Source organism: Papaver somniferum, chromosome 6 (genome assembly GCF_003573695.1).
Source record: "Papaver somniferum cultivar HN1 chromosome 6, ASM357369v1, whole genome shotgun sequence".
NCBI classification, from domain to species: Eukaryota; Viridiplantae; Streptophyta; class Magnoliopsida; order Ranunculales; family Papaveraceae; genus Papaver; species Papaver somniferum.
Window position 1 is genome coordinate 27,238,698 of NC_039363.1, and position 5,757 is coordinate 27,244,454.

Genomic DNA, 5,757 nt, shown 5'->3' on the forward strand with positions numbered 1-5,757 from the left:
TTTGTGTGAGACAGTCATTTGATGTAGACTCGGAATGTTTCGTACTGATCATTCGATCACTTGAAAATTACTTATAAGCTAATAGTTTGTGTGAGACAGCTATTGTCGTCTTCTAAGGATGTTTCAATGATTTAAATGGGAGTTTAAAACAAATAACCATTGTCTGGATATAACACAGTATGCAAAATGTTGCAGTGTGATTCAGGTCAGGGAACCAAGTATGCAAACGTTTTTTATTGTCAAAGTCCGGGAACTAAGTTTGCATATCCATTTGCAAACGGTTTCATATGAGTTGCGGTCCGGTACGACAATATGCATACTCGTTTGCGAACTATCGGACAAGACCAATGTCCTGAACTTAAGTTTTCATACCTGTTTGCGAAGTAAGTTGGTTTAAGTTCTAAAATAGGTTAAATATGATTTCATACTCATGAAAAAATCAAGAATACATGGCACAGTTTGGATAACTTTTCCTATGTAAAGAGTGGTCAGGATCTGTCCTTGGCAAAGATAAACCCACGACTGTGGTTGTCCAGACCAAACACTTCTACCGCACGTGTGGCATTTGATATTATATGGAAAAAATTGTTCTTCGTTGCCATTAACTTTCGCATCTCTTTCTAGCCTCCCTCTTCCTTCTCCCACCACTCTCGCGTGTTTGGTATTCTTTGCAACAAATAAAATATGAACATCTCTGTAAATACTCTGGATTATGATGGATCCAAATCGCAACAAAGGTAAAAACGCAACTATGAGATTTTATAGTATTCTTTTTCACTGTATGCTTCAATTTAAGGTTTCCATTTTTTATTATTCATTTAGTTTTTTTTATGGTGGTAAATATTTTAGGTTTTTACTTTCTCCAGAGATCTGCACTGCCACCAAGTACTTCAGAAGGTAGTATAATTTCTTAATTAAATTGGGCTTTATGATCGATTACAATTAAGGTTCATACAGTTAAGGTAATAACTTAATTTTTAATTTATTTATCAGAATCTTCATTTTCTCAAATTTCATTTGGGTTTTTCCTGACGTGATTGATGTGTTTTTATGGTGCCTACCTTTTTTATGACCTATCCACATTTATCCAAGGGATTGCATTGTTACTGCTGTGAAAAGAGGAGGTAATAAATTATTCACCCTTTGCGTTGTCTTCCTTTGAAGTTCAAGTTGATTGAATTGATTCGAATGATTTGATTTTGCTTCTTTGGGGTCATCTTTTGCTTTTTTGGTTTCAAATTTATGTTGATTTTCTTGGAATTATGTGTTTCGAATAAGAGTTTCGTGGGGTTTGTGATTAGTTGCTTAATGTTATTTTATTTTTCTTGTTTAGGTTAAATCTCTGTCGCTAGAGGAGGAGGAAGCAGAAATTAGGCCATGGCAGCTACCAGGACCTAAAGAGAGGAGGAGCACAAGAAGGTGTGTCATTGACAAAACTAACCGAGGGAAAAAGAAGTGGAGATGATGTCCAGGTTGCAAGTATTATGTAGAAATGAAGGATGGTTGTTTGCAAATTACTAGAAGCTATGTAACTTCTGTTTGTAATAATGTTTATATAGTTCTGGTAACTGACTTCTTATGCAACCATGGATGTGTTTTTGCGTTGTTTTGTTTGCAGGTGGAAGTTCAATTTTTCTATAGCTTTGGAGTCAAGTTGGAGCAAATGATTTCTATGTTGGGTTGTTCTTGAGCAGTGGCGGACGTCGTGCACGCAATGTGTCTTTATAATTGTGAGGAATCTTTTCATTTTACTGTTTTGTATAGTCTCTCCACTGCGTTAGTCCACAAATTATCATAACTTCAACATTTTGAATTTTCTTGAAATTTTTTGTATTTATGAAGTGATAACTAAAGATATAATATAAGTCTTTTAGTCTCTGGCATGGAAAAAACCAGGGAGTATTGTTGTACAGTATGCTCCAAAATAAGTTAATGTATATCCCTTTTTCAGTTGTTAATTTTTTGTGAAATTTGATGAGATTTTGTCAAGAGTATAAAACACAGTTTGTCTAAGTTTATCTGTGTAAGTGGTGGTCCAGATTTTTCCTTGACAAAGATAAATTAATGGCCGTGGTTGTCCATACCAAATTCTTCTTCCGCACGTGTGCCTTAGCTTTTAAGGAGAGGAATGAGTAACCGTGGGTACTCATTGTTTTCTATAGCTATCTCAGTCCCAAAATCCTCCACCCTCAAATTCTTCGTCTTCCCACCTTACATCATTAAACATGGAAAACGCATGTTCCATTTTGTTAGTCACGGGGATGTTCTGCATGATTTTCAGTTTTGTTTTAGTTATCAGATCAATCAGAATTGCAAAACTCAAATTAGTTCTCACATCAACAGGGATTGCAAAACTCAAATTACGGGTATGGTTTTTCCAGTCTTGGTTATCTGATTTCCCGAAAATTCGACTTTAGGTTCATTATTTGCATTTAAATTTTGATTAAGTTTGATTCATTATTTGTATGAATGTTTAAATAAGTTTTTTTTTAAAAAGGTCCGTTAAATTTTAACCTAAGTTTGTGTTTTAAATTATTGTTCTTCCTTAGGTTAACAGTTTTACGTTTTGCTCTTTTGTGTTCTAGAGTAGGGAGTACTGAGAAACAGAATTGCGAACGAGAGTAGAGATACAGAATAGGCACAAAACTCTTGAGTTTCTCATCAGATTCGCATAGAGAATTCTCCAGAGTCTTAATAGAATCATAAGTTCGATGAATTGGATGGTTTCATGATGATGATTCTGGATTTCAATATGTGCACATTACTAAAATCTGGGTTGATCACTATATCTGGATGGTTTCATGATGATGATTCTGGATTTCAAGATGTGCATATTACTAAGAAATCTGGGTTGATATGGATTCTTGGGGGTTGATTGGTAAGGTTGCTTCTGTAACTTCAATTTTTGGGAAAACAATAAACTATCCATACCAGAAGATTGTTACTTTGCTCTTTACGAGGGATTCAAATTGACGCCCTGAATCTATGTTTAAATCTTAGGTTATTGCCCAACTTCGTTATCATCCTGGTTGAATTTCTTCTGCTGATGCTAATTGCTGTTATGGAGTTGTTATTGCTTTCCTCCTTAACCAGATACATACGCCTTGTTCTCTATTATGTACCACAATGTTGTTTCTCTTATAGCTTCTACACTGTGATTTCAGGATACCAGACTGTCCAGACTAACAAAGTTCAGAGATGCCACTCAAGTTCACCTCAGCAATCATTATTATTGGATCTCCTAAGAAGAAATAAACATAAGCCTAAACCCTTGAAAATGAACTGGACCTCTATATATTTCCTTCTCAATTTTGATGTTAAGGGTTTCTTCTCATTTTTTATACGAAACTTAGATTGTACCAGTTGAATCTTTGATTATAATTGTTACCACTTGAATTTTAATTGGCACCAAGGTGTTACATTGTCCTACACTAACTATTTGAATAAGAACATCAGTTGGGGATTATTTTTGAAATTATGGGTCGGTATCATTGCAGAAAATCGACGGCATGAGCCATTTCAATTTTTGTTGATTTTAGTGGAATCACTAAAATCTCTTTTGCTCATCATTCAAAACCCTTTCTTATAGACTTTGGTTTTTTATCCATAGTTTGGTGATGGATTTCACCGATGTCTCAAATTCATTGGAAGCATTCGTGAAAGCCAAACAAGTTTGGCTCTCCAAATTTATTTTGATTTGTTAGCTTTTTGTTTGGGATTTGGTTTGTTTTCATTAAGAATCTGAGCATTTCATTTTAAAAATTAGAGCGAGCTTAGTGTTGATTGGGTTGTCTTCAGTTGCAGATTTACCATCAATGTGTTTTTTTGGGAGACACATAGAACTATCTTCGTATATAGATTAATGTCCTCCTAAATTTCAACCTTAAATTCTTACATTTCTTGTGTTTAGCCATTACAGTAAGAAGCAGTCATTTCATGCGTAGAACTCATTGGATCCACAAACTTTATTATATGTTAATTTGTGAATGGTTGTCTTGGAAGACCTTTATGTCCGATTATTTCATAGTTCACGGTACTATTCACTGAACTGCACTTGAGTTATGTTGTACGGTTTAGAAAATTTTAATTATTGATTTAGCAAGAAATGTAAGCACCAACACTGTGGATTAAAAGCATTAAAATGATAATAATACCATGCGCACAGGTTGGGTAAGAGTTGCGCACAACGTAGTCCCCTATTGAGTGAAGATTGCACTCTACACAACCGAAAACAGTTTGTCCTAACTGTTCGCAACATAATACATTTGTAACTTTTTGTTAATTGCTAGGAGATGCAGAGAAGGCAATACAAATTTAGAGTGTATGTCTTTATTTTCAAGAATGTGTAACGTGGTAAAGTCACAAATAACAAAACACTTTGATATCATTACTATGAGGAAATCTATTACAAGTATGCCCCGAACTTGACGAGCTTAATTTTCTTGTAATGGCAAGAGTGTTCATTTCCTTTATAAGTATTCTGCACCCAAAGCCTTTTATAAGTGTTCTGTACCCAAAGCCTTATATGCAAAGCTGTTTATAATGCTATTGATCATAATCAAGGTAATTATGTGCACTCTTCCACATGCTATTGGATCTCAAGTTTCGTACTGTCGTACCGTAGAAAACTGTGGCTTGACCCAGCAAATGTGAATGTCAAAGAGGTGATATGCCGATTGGGTGTCTTCTCGGTGCTACAGGTACAAAATCCGTGCTTTGTCTATCTATAAAATGTGTTTGGTTAGTAAAATGTGGTGTAGTGTTATTGAGAACCACGGTGTTATTTATTATGGCAATACACTTGCGAGAGGTATTGTGTCAATGACCTGGGCCACGCACGCCGGATCTATGCTCACAATTTCATGTTCAGGGATTCTCGATAAAATGTTATAGATAACGAGATCAAGCTGATCATAGCCAGAGAGTAGTGGGTATGACTGTTTGATAAGTATATGGTGTTTCTATTCATCATACATGGATTTTTTTTTCCCGGTGTTCATAATACATGGAAATAAGATAGTTAAAGAGTTTCTATTCGCTTTATGTCGAGAATGAAACTTTTAACATGATTGAGACACTCATTTGGCCATTTGGGTAGGTCGAGAGTTCAATTCTTCTTATATTCTCTAGCATGTTGATCAGTAAAGTACTCTTTCTATTTTTATTTTTTTTGCCTTTGTAGTATCTTGATTAATGTCCTCCTAAATTTCAACCTTAAATTCTTGCATTTCCTGTGTTTAGCCATTACAGTAACAAGCAGCCATTTCATGCGTAGAACTCATTGGATCCACAAACTTTATTATATGTTAATTTGTGAATGGTTGTCTTGGAAGACCTTTATGTATGATTATTTCATAGTTCATGGTACTATTTACTGAACTGCACTTGATTTATGTTGTACGGTTTAGAAAATTTTAATTGTTTGATTTAGCAAGAAATATAAGCACCAACACTGTGGATTAAAAGCATTAAAATGATAAGGATACCATGCGCACAGGCTAGGTAAGAGTTGCGCACAAAGTAGTCTTGGGTGGAGATTGCTATCTGCATAACCGAAAACAATTCTGCACAAACATTATTTTTCATTTTTTATTGTCTAAATTTTTATTGTCTTCTCCGCATCTCCTAGCAATTAACAAAAAGCTACAAATGTATTATGTTGGGAACAGTTAGGCAAATTTTTCCTTCAAATTAAAAATGATTTCAAATTTCAAATTCCATTAACATGTTGCATTATAGCAAAACAACATATCTTTA

General features: G+C 34.6%; 1 long non-coding RNA gene across 1 annotated transcript; it reads left to right on the plus strand.

The window, feature by feature from the left end:
• The first annotated feature begins 2,163 nt into the window (after window positions 1-2,163).
• On the plus strand, window positions 2,164-3,475 carry LOC113285561. Its single transcript, XR_003328746.1, has 2 exons — window positions 2,164-2,366; window positions 3,165-3,475. It is a non-coding gene; the product is annotated as an uncharacterized LOC113285561 (long non-coding RNA).
• The last annotated feature ends 2,282 nt before the right edge of the window (window positions 3,476-5,757 follow it).